Source organism: Sebastes fasciatus, chromosome 2 (genome assembly GCF_043250625.1).
Source record: "Sebastes fasciatus isolate fSebFas1 chromosome 2, fSebFas1.pri, whole genome shotgun sequence".
Taxonomy (NCBI): domain Eukaryota; kingdom Metazoa; phylum Chordata; class Actinopteri; order Perciformes; family Sebastidae; genus Sebastes; species Sebastes fasciatus.
Genome location: NC_133796.1, coordinates 26766771 through 26781154, shown reverse-complemented (window position 1 = coordinate 26781154; position 14384 = coordinate 26766771). Strand labels below are relative to the sequence as shown.

Here is a 14384-nt window from a genome sequence, read left to right as displayed (position 1 = left end):
CTTGACTAGTAATCTAATCTTGCACAAATTGTGGAGTGCCCCTTTAAAAAAATAGAGAGAGCAAGAAGAGATAAAAGATCCAATAAGAGATTATTGAGCTCCAGAGCCTACCGTATCTTTATATCAGTATGGAACTGGATCCAAAATGGAGACCAACCCTAATATTGATCAATGACCGTTGTGTTACAAGACAGCAGAGTGCAAGAACATGAAAAATATATATACCATAAATATAGCTGCAAGCAGCAATCCAGGGCACCGAGCCAGAGTGTATCAACCAAAATAGATGTCATAGATACAGAGAGGACACTGGTAGTACAGCGGTACTGGGAGTACAAGCTGCAGGTGGTGTGCCAGGTGTTGTTGACATGATACATAGAAGTCCATAGACATGCACACTACAGTATTTACTGATAAATGTACAGTATTAGAGAGTTTGAAGTTAAATCGGAGGATCTTAAAGGTCCCATATTATAAAAAAGTGAGATTTCCATGTTTTTTTTATTATAAAGCAGACTAAAGTCTATATAAATACTGTTAAAGTATCGAAACACTCAATCCACAGGGAAATACACACAGGCCGTATTCAGAAAGTCTGCATTTGAAACAAGCAGTCAGGATTTCTGCCCATTCGTGATGTCACGAATATACAATATTTAGACCCTTGACACAATTTTAAACGTAAACATTCTAAATGTGTCCCAGTTTATATCCTGGTTGCAGTGTATGTGAATAACATCAGCTGACAGGAAGTACACATGGACCCAAGCTGTTGCCTAGCAACGCAATTCTGTTGCAATTCCGTCAAATTGCGCTAAAACAGAGTGTTTCAGACGTAAGGTAAATACAGGCATATTCAGGCCGACAGTATGAGGAAAATAACGTTTTTTTTTTAACATTACAGCATGTAAACATGTTCCAGTAGAAACACAAAATACAAGTATGAACCTGAAAATGAGCATAATATGGGCCCTTTAAGATGTTATTCACATAGGCATCCTGTCACCTAACAGCCATTTCTGCTCTCTCCTACTTCCTCAAAGAGACTCAATTATGTGTCATGACAGATCGAGCAGTAGAGCTGGGCATTGGTACTCGATACCTTTAAGGTATCAACCGAAACACCCCAGTACCAAGTAGTATTGAAACTTCTCAACAGTTTAAACCTAGTGGGGGGAACCGGAGGGTGGCCGTTGTGGTTCCGTGACAACCTGGTCCCACAACTGTGGGTCGCGGGACAGCATTATAAGCGGTGACCGCTGTATGAGCGCTAAGCAGTGTGGCGGCGATTAGCTAGCCAGAGGGACACACACACAGCTTCCATTCACATGATGGGTATCGAATGAAGTACTCCATTGGTATCGGTACCACTTTAAGGGTACTGGTATTGGTACATGGCATGGTATTTTTTGTAAACAATACCCAGACCTACCGAGCAGGCTTTAGTCCTTTTAGTTACACCTTTATCCTTGATCTTTACTGTTTTATTTGCAATTTACAGTTGTAGACATTTTGTTGACATTTGTGATTTTCCATCATAAGTGTTTTCAAATATGCAACATGTGCATTTGTTTGCTTCAACTGTTCATCATTAGTCTGGCTTTTTTTTAGAGTTCCCAGCTCGTCTTTGGCAAACTTGTAGTGAGAATGTATATGTACACGTTTGCATGCACTTCACAGGTAGCACATGGTACATGTAGATGTCAACAATTGTCACTTTGGGCTCGGATCAGTCGTCCGCCAGAATTTTGTTGAAATGATTTTATGTTGTAAGATTTTGAGATTTATGCAGACAAAAGTGTAAATGTATGGGATCTAATTAGAAAACCTTGAGTTTCAGAGGAACTAACCTTGGCATTGTTAGTTTGTTATTGTATGTGTAGGGGTTAGTGCTAGTATGTTTATGCATGACCTTAATATAGCCAATCCATTTTACCAACCCTCCTGCTGCGTTGTGAGTCATAACAGGAGTCCTCTACCTCGGTACGCTGTCACTTATGTCATTACTTAGGCTTAAGATGCATTCACCAAACCAGCTCATTAGCTTCTGCATTCGTTTGTGGAGCAGCATGACATTAGCATTTAGATGTGCAGACAGCCTCACCTGCTGCTGTCATTGTTGAGATGCGCAGACAAATTCACATCTGGCGAATTTCTTCTCTCAACTGAGAGATTGCTGCTATTCAAAGAAACAATGTTGTCTATAGATACAGAGGTAAATGTATTTCCATATACAATGCAGCATGCTGTTGTTATTCAAGCATGACAAATGTAAATCAGACTGAATCTTGAATTGCTTTGGAGCACCAGCCTCTGGGCCATTATTTCTATAGCCAGACATGTTTGTTGATTGACAGCACCGATGATTGTTTATCATTTGTGTGATAAAGCTGATGGAGAGCAACCAGATGGTGGTTTTATCTACAGTGTGAGGCATGCTCAGACAGGAGCAGGGAAAGAGGGGACCATGCAGATAGAAAAATAAAAGTGCAAAATAGAGAAAACAAAACATTTAATTATATAATGCACCGATTGCAATTTTCTTGGCCGATTGCGATTTTATTTTTAAACTCTAACGTGCCAATTCAGATTTTCTTTCTTTCTAAGAACTATAATTGACAGACACACAAACATTTTTGTAACTTTTCTTTCATGGAAAAATTTAAATTCAACTGAATGTTCATAATAAAACATTGACTATTAAATAACTTACATTTCCTCCAAAACTGCACCAAGTTACAGGACCTTCTTTCACTGTCACTCAAACAAATCTCAAAGTAAAAGTGCTCCAGGTTACTGGACAAATACAATCCAACAAAATGAATAGCAGTATCCACTTTATCCACATGTTTTACTTTTCCAGAAGAAAACAGGTGCAACATGATATAACAACACACTGTGACGTTACACAGCTGGCTGGAGAAAGATCGCCAGGGAGCTGAAAATTGCTGCTAACAACCTACTTACTGTTGACTATATTGTATGTTTATTTCCAGTCAATATCACAATATTAAACAGTATAGCAAGTAGGCTACTCACCCATCTTTTAAGTGGTTACGTCTCCAGTCTGATCTCAAGCACATAGCTGATAGGTACGCGTTACATGAGATAACAGAAGTGCATATTTAACAGATTCAATTTGGACAGAGAGCATCCGATGTTACGCCATACAACACGATTGTCGGACACTCGATTGCGGTTAGGTCACCCGTCAGGGCCGATCAGCTGACAACCGGCCGGTTTCGATCGGTGCATCTCTACTATAACTCTTTCTTAAATAATAGGGGCAAATATATTATGATGATTTCAACATACGTTATCCTCAGGGATGCTGATTCTCAGTGCAGCAGTACTATCAACCCTTTCACATTACAAGATGTTGCTTCATTTAATGTTGATATAAAAAATATTGGTTAATGCTTGATGCTGCTCAATGTTGCCTTAAACCTAAATCTTGATGAACAATACTCATATATTTTGACCAGTCTTCCTGCAATGATCATTGAAAATGTGTTGTAGATGGCACTACAGCAGCTACAGAAGATCTGCAGCAATTGTCGGCAATGAATGGGAAAAAAATCCTTGTGAGATAAAGTTGAACCTAAGACGTTATTTTAGTTTGCATTGCAGTGCTAAGTTTCACTTGTGTAGTTTATCACTCCACACAAAAGATTAGATATTACTTCATTAGTATGTTGTTTTTGATAGAGTTCCAAAGCAAGTTTAGTTTCTTTTAGATAGTTTTAAACGTTGCCAACACCTGAAAAAGCATTGATTGACTCCCGCTGAATGTGATGGGTGGTTGTTGCAAGTTGCATTGCACTGTTGACATGGGCTTTTAAATTGTTGTAGAGTAATGGCATTCAATTTTCATTTGATATTACCTCTGTGACATGTGGGTGTACCTCCTCAACAAATGGCTTTTCAGAGCCTCAGAAAACACATTAACCATCGCTTCTGACTGGAGGAAGGGTGGTAAGGTTGTCTGCGGAGACAGCCAGTCAAGCAGAGGCTGATGTGCAGAAGTCCATCTATGCTGCCATACTGTTGTGGGTTATGGTGAAGGTTGAGAAAATATGTGACTCCTCAGAACCTCAGAGACATCAAAGACCAGACTCAGCAGGTGCTTTTTTTATCACTGGCCCAAATCTTCCTCTTTGTTCTGCGGTGTTGTTATATAGGCCATCTTTCTATTGCTATTACTCACTCACCTTATAGGTTACAGTATTGTAGCAGGAAAGACCCTATAACACTTTGGCACTGTCAACAAGCAGATATTGAGGACGTGCCTTCTATTTGTGAGTTCATTCTGTTGTTTGCTGGTCTACTATATGGATAGGAGGTCAAACATGAATGATGTATCTGTACATCAGGATATTTCTAGGATAGCTTTAGTGGTGATATATTTTTTAGGAAATAACAAAACAATAAAAGTGCACAGTAGAGGGGCTACACTTAGGGTGCTACCAAAAAATAATATTTCCCACTATTTTACATACATTTTTCAAGTTATTTCATTAATTAACGGAAAAAACACAAAATTTATGGTTAAATCTCATCAATTATTTAGTTGTTTGTTATTACTTTCATTGCTTATGTTTTGAAATGAATGAAAATTAGGGATGCACTGATCTGACTATTTCAGTCCCGATAGCGATACCTGAGCTTTGGGTATCGGCCAATACCGAGTACCGATCCGATACCAGTGTTTAATTAATAAGCTGTGTGCCTCACTGTGTGGAAGTGACTGGGATCATTCTTTCATGTGTAAGGCATTGCTTTCCTAACATCGCAAAATAAAATGTGACCAATAAATAAATAGATATACATTTATTGAATTGTTATTTATCATTAAAATAATAAATCATAAACCAGTAACAGATCGGCCCCATTGTCACCGGAATCTGTTCTGGCTATTTGAATCCGAATCGGCCCAATATCCGATCCAGTATCTGTATCGGTGCATCCCTAATGAAAATCAGTACAGGAGCCGGCAGGTCTGTGTCTAAGTAGCTCAATGAGAGTCTATTATTGGAGATTTGTTGTTATTGAGCTTGTGCATGTAAATATACAATGTGCACAGTGGCTCTGTGCTTTGAAACCCTGATGGAGTACCTGGGATTTACTCTACTGACATAAGTGTGGTTAGGGAGGGATGTATTTGTTGTGTTTGATTTGTTATTTGATACTGAAGAGTTTATTTTAATTGTGGCATTTATTTCTTTACACACAAATATCAGAGTACAAAGCAAACTACAAACATCTAAGCTAATTTAGAATAAGACCTTAGTCGCTGATATAATCCTGGCTGTTATCTGTTGTCCTTATCTGTTGCATGCTAATGTGGTCATTACAGGAAAGACATCATACAGAGTTGTATATTAAAGAACTGTGAGCAAAAGGCTTTCAGTTTTCTGAGAGATTAATGTCTACCATTAAGTCAGTAACAATAAATATGGTGGTGTCTCATCTTAAAAACAGCACTGCAGGCATGTAAGGTACACATCCTTCTGGAGGGTACACACCCACACAGTTACAACAATGCTGAATAGTGGGCGCCCTGGTTGCTCACAAGGTTGAAGGGCTCATACCATTAAGGCTTAGTCCTTACTGCAACGGCCTGTACAAAGCCCATACATCGCACTGTACATCTCTAGACACTAGGGCTGTCAAAGTTAACGCATTAATAACGTGTTAATGCAAATTCGTTTTAACACCACTAATTAAGGCATTAACACAACTTGCGATTTTTAGTTTGTAGCCGGCTCAGTTTTATAGCTAGAGTGAAGATACTGATATGATATGAAGAAAACCTAAGGAACCCATTGGTAGCAAACATGCCATACTAGCTTGTTGGGAAGGAGGCTAAATAACGCTCCAAACTTACGCTAAATTTTGGCGAGGACAAACTGTCATGGCCATTTCCTAAAGCCTCTGACCTCAAGATATGTGAATGAAAATGGGTTCTGTGGGTACCCCCGAGTCTCCCCTTTACAGACATGCCCACTTTATGATAATCACATGCAGTTTGGGGCAAGTCATTGTCAAGTCAGCACACTGACACACTGACAGCTGTTGTTGCCTGTTGGGCTGCAGTTTGCCATGTTATGATTTGAGCATATTTGTCATGCTAAATGCAGTACTTGTGAGGGTTTCTGGACAATATTTGTCATTGTTTTGTGTTGTTGATTGATTTCCAATTATAAATATATACATACATTTGCATAAAGCAGCATATTTTCCCACTCACATGTTGATAATAGTATTAAATACTTGACAAATCTCTCTTTAAGGTACATTTTGAACAGATAAAAAATGTGCCATTCATTTCTGATTAATCGTGATTAACTATCGACAATCATATGATTAATCAAGATTAAATATTTCAATCGATTGACAGCCCTACTAGACACATAAACAGACTGTACATGTAGTACACAGCATTAAACTAATGGCCCGAAGCACTGCATCAAAGAGTCTCACGCACTTTCTGATTTGGGTTCAGGAGGCATTTCAAAAAGGTCAGAAGAGAGGTTCCACACCTCAGCAATAAGCTCAAAACCAGTCCGTTGATTTGGTCGTACATGCTGAAATTGGAGCCGTTTGTGCTGACCTCTCAGCCTCGGGTGAGTGGAGGCTAGCTGAGGAATACTAATGTGAGAATTAATAGAGGTGGGTTTAAACTGAATCGACAATGAATCTGAAAATAACATGAGTTCATGGTGCTACTTTATCACTACTCTGTCATGATGCTATACACAATATTATGCACCATATTCTTAACTTGAAGATGATCACTGGAATAACACTGACTGCTAAACAGCACTGAGAGCAAAGCTGAAGGTCAGGACATCCTAACTGGACTGTTAGCAGCCAGTGGCTTGTTTATCTCTGCTCCGCCTCAGTTCCATCTTTACGTGCCTCAGGTTTGTAATTCAGGAAAGAGAACTTAGTTATTGCTCTGGGACAAGAGGTCACAACAGCATGGCAGTGAGCAACCTTGTAAAAATGTTGACGGGGTATAAAATGCCAGGGAACAGCTTATGCAAGGTTTTACAGTGAACTGGGTACTGTAAGTTTTTGCCTGCCTTGACATAGGAGGGAGGTAGGATGGAGATCAATGTGGATAGATTTCCTGCTGGAGATGGACTCTGTTGAGCTGACATGTAGGCGTGCATACAGGTGTGATGTGCATCTGTCAGCTGGTTTTTATATCTTTCTGCTCAATGTATGTTTAGTATTGAGGTCTGCAGACTATTCTCATTAACATGCCTTCTCTGTTCAGGTTCAGACCAAAAAGCATTTTTTAAGAAGGGAAGTGATTGTATCACATCATATTTCCCCCCTGAGGCTGAGTCTACTTGTTAAAACATTACAACATATGAAAAATTATCGGCTTTGAATAACATTTTCGTCTGTTTTTCACATTGCATTCCCTCATTCAAAAATCCATAATCTATAAATATGCAAATGTGTCGGACACAAGATGTCTCCTACTTCACTGAAAAGTCCATTATCAGTATATGTGGCCAGCATGCTTCACGTTTCCACATCACCAGGAATCTGAAATTAGCACCTGCCACTTGACAAATGTGGTTAAATTGTTGGCAGTGGTGGATCAAATTGTCAGGCCATCCGCCACCTTGGCAAACGCTAGGGATGGGAATAGAGAATCAGTTCTGGTTGAGAACGGGTTCCTAGTTGTCCGATTGCTTGACATGTAATGCCTCTGTGACTGTCGATTTCTCTTTGATGCTTTCCGACAGTTACGCATGCACAATGACACATCATGTTTCAGTTTGTTTGGGTCCGGAGAAAAAAGGTGCTCAAAAGCATGCCGCTGCAACTACTAAGCCTGAGGGGCGCGTCCTATTTTTTCCCTGATACTGCTACACAGCCGGTGGGCAGCACAGTCCTGCTTGGTTAAATAATGGAGCTAATAACAGTAACGGAGGAGCTTTTGAGTTATATTATGATGTGTTCAAGCTTTGCTCAGTAAAATTACTATTCGGTGAAGGTAAATTACAACGTTATCATGATGATCTCAAAATGTAATCTTGTAAGGTTACGTTTTTTTTGGCGAGAAACTTGAATAAATACAGTTTATAGGAGATGTTTTCACGGCAATATAAAATAGATAATAGAGAGGGAATTATGACCTGTTTAACTTCCTAAGACTGGCTCCAAGCAGCTTGCCAAGATTTATTTTAAATTAAAGTAATTATGTAATTATTAATTAAAGTAATTTTGTGTTTTATGTAAATAACCACTATAGATGACAATAGCAAAGTACAGTACAGTACTGTGTAGGCTACAGTACCCTCCCTTTGTAAAAATAGGGCTCTACGGAAGCTACGGTGTAATTCGAACACTGTAACCATGCATTTAATGTTTTTTATGTAAAATATATCAAGAACTAATTGACATCAGATTTAAAATATTATTCCTTCATTTAGCGCATAGATTTCAAAAGTGGCAGATAACATTTCTGAGTGGCAGACAAGAAAAATACTTGCCTGCCAGTGGCAGGTGGTGAAAAAAGTTATTTCACACCCTGCATATCACACTTGTGTAAACTGCAGAGCTTTAAGGTGAGCACACATTGGACATATTCACAATTTATCCACCGCAGCGTGAATGATCAATATCAGTGACAGACGGAGGGTCTGGTATTTTTTTTTCTGTTTAGTCCATTTTTTCCGGTTCTTCTCAGATAGCATCTTGGGCTGGTGCTCAGTATTGGCACCGGGTAATATGGCTCTCTGGCAGAAATAAAAAAACCTGCTGTTTTTTTGTGTGACAGTGTGAGCCACAAGTTACTTGTTGAAGAGTTTGCACATTTGGTATAATTGATAACCTACATGGTATTGCTGAGCCTGAATTAAGACAAATCAAATGTCTTACATCGTATGCAACTACTATAATTTGCTGATGGTTTTTAATTGCAGATCATTTTGCTAAACAAGCAACATCTTCTAATACTGCTTGCGAGGCTTGTTGAGGCTGGAATAGGTACAGTATAGGGGGAGAGAGTTACGGGCAGTGGGGGTTTCTCATAATCTTTTCATTTTACTCTGTATAACATCTATTTAGTATACAATCCCATGCTCATGTACACTCTGATTTGCCTGTCTAGTTTCTGGGTTGGATGCTTACAGCTAACGGTTACGTTACAGTAAAACGACTCTTGGATACTGTGATTACTCAGGAGATCTATGACATTGGTAAGGGAATAAAGGAAAGCAGCGGCGAAGGCAGCAAAAGCAGTTATTGATTAAAAAGAAAGGGATTTATGTATATGGATTTAGGCTATTACAGAAACTGTGAAACACATGTGGTTTGCCATGTGTGCTTCACAGTATCAGATCATATGTTGCTGGGAATAAGGCTATACAATAGCTCAAGATTCCTAGATTGCCTGACTCCAGTATCTCCCCTAATAAATGTTTTTTTCTTCTTTTGAGTTGATCATAAATGTGATCTGCTGAGTGTTTTGTCTCCAACATAGTATAGCTGCAGTGTGCTGCAGTGTGAGTTGGACCTGTGGGACCGATACAAGCCTCAGGGCTGCATGCAAGCAGGAGGAGGGGAGCCATGCTGAACTAGAGCAGTGGTGAGATGGGAGAGACACTGCCATTGTAACTATATTGAACACAATCTGTCTGGGGCAGAAATCTGTTCACACCCTCACTTTGTGGGGACTCACCTAAATATGGTCCCCACAACAATATCAATGTGCTAAGCTCAGGATTTAGACAGAGTTTTCAGGTTAAGGTAAGAGTTATGCTTAAAATAAGGATAAGGTAAGTGTTGGAGTCAAGCTTGTAGATGTCGTGGTATACGTTGGTTGTAAGCCTTCAGGGAGTTAAATGGAGAGTCAAAACATTGTCCTCAAAAGTACAAATTAGTGTGTGTTGCCACTGAAAACGGGAAAGAAACATGTCTTGAATATTGTTACCAGCCACGACAGGGGTTTGTTTTCACAAGCTACCACAGAAGGGTTTTGAGTACTTTGTATTCCCATTCCATGAGTCAGCGAGTTTTGATCACTTGCAGTTCAAAAGAGTGTTTTTCTCTCTCTCCAACATTTTACCAGATAAAACAATAAACCTCTGCTGAGGAGCAGCATATATGTTGTTTTGAGTTCTTGTTTAAAGTGAGCTGTTGCAAAGCCAAGTGGAAATCTCTTTATATGATTTTTGTGTAATTTGGGGAGTCAGCTAGTGTTAGGAAGTTAAACAGGTCATAATTCCCTCTCTAATATCTATTTTATATTGTTATGACAACGACTTTATTTATTCAGGTTTCTCGCCAAAACCAAAATTTTACAAGATTACATTTGAACACATTATGATAACGTTATAATTTACCTTCGTTTAATACTAATTTTTACATAAAGAGCTTGAATCACATCATAAGGAAACTCAGTGCGACCTCCGTTAACTAGCTTTCCTCCTGCCAATTTCAACTGGATGTTTACTTTGTCCTTTTGGATTTTAGGCGCTAGTTAGTTAGTCTCGAGCCCCTACGTATGGTACCTGTAGAAAAACAAGATTTGTGAGGGTTTCAGAATTTTGACATTGACTTGGTATCGGTTCTCGTGACATCCCTACTTTCCACATTGTTTTTAATTTCATACAGTTTAGGTGCAGCACAAAAACGCTTAGGCGCTGCTCCTAAGCCTTATAATGGCAGAGCACCTGAAGGCTTTTTACCCCCTTCTGATCCTATCACTCCACTCAACACGACCCCTGCTGTCTATTGTAAGAGAGCAATCAAGCTGACACCAACAGTGTGTATGCTGCTGGTGTGTTTTCTGGTTAATCTGACCCAACTGCTGAGTGGGGACAGCAACTCGAGGCTGTCACAAGGGGACTCAGGCCGTGAGGAAGAGATGTGACGTGTGGCCTTGGCTTAGTGGCAGATGGTGAAGCCCTGCTGTCAAAGTTTGTGAGAATACAGCTGAGTTAATGATACTAGTTCATCTTGTTACTGGCCAGTCACTCTCACATAGTCACACCTCTGTTTCAAACAATGGAGGTCTAGAAACATCCCCGTCATAAAAGAATAAAATCAAAATTCCCATGAAGAAGAAAGCACCGAATTTGGTTTGAAGTAAGGTCTGAAGCACATTTCACTCCAGCTCTGCCAGAGGTTCAAGCTCATTATGCTAGATCTAGATGCTGTACAGATAATATACAAGTATTGGGTTTGATATTAATATTTTCTTTCTGAGCTTTTATTATTTAGAGAAGAGTGTCCGTGTGGATCTGTGTCAGGAAAGTTCGTGCAGGATTTCGACAGCCTATTTTCATCCCTAGCATGATGCAATTGCAAAAACATCCATTATGAATTTGGGTCCTTATTTCAGAGTCGAATGACAACTGCCCACAGTGTCACTCTCTGTTTTGTATCCCAACTATGACCCAACAATCTCATCATCACCCCTTTTACCTTGTGCACATCCAGGCAGGAGAAAGAGATCAAAGCTCAATCTTCAATCTTAACTGTGTGTCTTTCATGTGGGATGTCAGTTTGATGCTCAGTTTGACGCTCTCTCTCCTTTTGTGTTTTAGGTCATCGCCTGGAGCAAACAGTAGAGCTGCTCTGCCTACCTACGGATATCTGTGAGTTGGCCTTTCTTGTGTCTTGGCAGGTTATTAGAGTATACTGAAGAGTGTGGGAGGAATTCTTATAGTGTCACATGAAAAGTAGTCAAGTTCTCCCAAATTGTAGAAACAATATAAAATAATGATAGGATGATCACTGTCCAGTGTTACTGGTACAATCAGACCTGTCGCTGGACACTGAACAGGTAGACACAGCAGGCCCTAGGGAGCTCCTTAACTCGCCACGCTGTCCACTGAGTCATGACATTGGGGTGTAGAAACAAACAGAGAAGGGAGGAGATGAGGAGACAGAATAAGGATTAAAAGGGTGGAAGAAATATGGAAGGGAAGGGTCAAGATATTTTGTTGTGTGGAGCTTTATTTAGATAGGTGACGAGGTTGCTTTTCTTGGTGTTTAAAGCTGCATTAAAGTTTGTATCTGTTATACTTTTACTTAGTATATCCATCTGTATGGTGGAGCATTGCAAAACAAGAGATCCTCTGCTATTGAAGGGGGAAATTTGCCTTTTACCTTTTTATTTGGATGATCAGTGCTGATAGCAAATGTAGTCAAATGAAGAAATAAATTCCCCAGTGAGTGACATATTGACAGGGAAAGCTGATTTCTCCTGCTGCGGAGCCGTGACGACTGTGCCTGCATGTACCAGGATGCATTGCGTGTGAGCAGCGAGTTCGCTGCATCTGATAAATAAACAAAATAAATTCACAAAATGTCAATGAAAGAAATATTCTTACACCTGAACAGAAAAATACAACCGTACACCTTCTGGATTCAACTTTCTCTCTTACACCGAAGACAGGCTAACTGCTTTGTTAACTTATTGTTAAACACACTTTATTCAAATTGGACAGAAAAAGAAAAAAAATTCACCAAACACGTCTTGGTTAGTCTTTCCACTTTCCAACAATCAGCAAGTCTGGTTTAGTCGAAATAGTTCCTTAATTCACCAAGTTAGCCACGCTGTTTCCCCCGCTGTATCTCTCTGCCATGCTGACTGTTCGCTGAGCAGCTGCCCTGCTATCTTCAAAGAATGATCAAATAGTTCCCAGTGATTAGCGAATAGTATTTTTTTTTATTGGTGTAATATAACATTACAAAAAGACATAGGACAATTGGAGAGTGTTAAAACATACAGACATTAAGACATTGAAGCTGAAGTATGCCCACGCTGACTTTCATTACATCAGAATGATTCCATTTCTGTTGTCATCGGAGGCCAATTTGAGCAAAGGCTCCACCGGTTGGTGTTTACTGTCGGCAGCTCAGGCTCTGGAGGGTCCCCGCCGGCCATATCCTCCCTGCTGCAGCAGCCTCGAGGGGCTTCTCTCCGGCTGAGTCAGCCAAAACACTGTAAAATGTACCCTGCAAAAAGTCCTCATCCATAACGTCCTCTGCACTCATATTTTGGGATGCCATTTTCGCTGTTGGAAACCCATTGCAAGCAAAGAGAACACAGACGTTTTTTGAGCGGCATTGCGCCCCACAGCTACCAAAGCTGAAGCAGCACTAGTTCTTCCTTGCCTCCAACAACGTCATTGTCACGTCTAGTGTTGTCACAATATTGGAATTTCTAACTTTGATACAATGCCTTGAAAAATTTCGATATTTGATACCAGTTTTGATACCTCAGGGAAAAATTGACATACAATTGATAAGATTTTAGATTCTTATTAAAAGATAAATAGCAGTGTGTGTGTGTGTTAACACGCTCTCAGTATGAAGAGAGAGCAGTAAGTGTTGTTGTGTATCGATACTGTGAGAAATGAGTATTGAAACCGTTTCAAATATTCAGTATCGATATGTATCATAACTTCAATATTTTTGACTGTGACTAGTCACGTCACGGATGAAGGAAGAAGAACAGATTTTGCAGCTGCTCCTCAGAGACACAGAGAACATCGGCTAAGAACTGCAGGCATTTTTCACACTATATCCCTAAGTCAGATAGATAGAGATGATGTTGAAAATCTGCGCATTCTCCCTTAAAGCAATGCTGGCTTGTGAGCTCACACCAGTCCTTGAAAATGCCAATAACCTCGGTTCCAGACAACTCACATACTTCACACTATGTTAGTATTTTTACACATCAGAGACAAAGCCCATTAATTGATGTCACACTTCCCTAACTGGTACATTGTAATGCTTTGCAATGGCTGATTTATAAACAAACAGCAAAATACCACACATACACATTTTTACATCACTTCATTTACCTCTCACTGAGTTATTGAATACAGTGGCTGAACTAGCTGAGCAGAACGGACCTGCTCAGATTACTACCACATTACTAATGACGGTTAAAGTTATCTCATTTAAGATATGTTGAGAAAAAACCAACAGTCCCATTATTGTAATACTGTGATAGATACATGTTTGCATCACTCAGCTCTTCGTAAATACAGCTCAAGAAACAGGGTGAGAAGTCAGTGATGAAATAGAGAGGGAGGAGAACATGAGGAGGTGGGCAGCTTGTGTGCTGATGGAGGAGGCGGGAGAGCATCTTGGAATAACCCAACTGAGGACACATAGTACTGTACAGGGGTGGAGGAAGAGGACGCCAAAACAACAGTTGAGCAATCCACCGTGTTGTGAGCCTCTCAACACTGCCTCCCCTCATCATTTACTAATATTCTGCTAGAATATTCATCCACCTCGGTACAGCGCCATCCTCCTAGAGAGAGAGAGAGAAATTAATAGAGCTCTGCATCATCCTGACACTCACCCGTGTATCAAAGCCTTTGTTAGTCTAGTCA

The 14384-nt window shown here is 39.9% G+C and overlaps 1 protein-coding gene across 3 annotated transcripts in view; it reads left to right on the top strand.

The window, feature by feature from the left end:
* apba2b (amyloid beta (A4) precursor protein-binding, family A, member 2b) overlaps positions 1-14384 on the top strand; it is an 85864-nt gene that overhangs the window by 12352 nt on the left and 59128 nt on the right. For 2 of the 3 annotated variants that reach the window (XM_074616330.1, XM_074616347.1), the window contains exon 2: positions 11577-11627. The gene's annotated coding sequence lies outside the window, so the exon portion shown is untranslated. Of the gene's footprint in view, positions 1-9508; positions 9614-11576; positions 11628-14384 lie in introns of all 3 variants that reach the window. The other variant, XM_074616337.1, reaches the window with a different exon arrangement.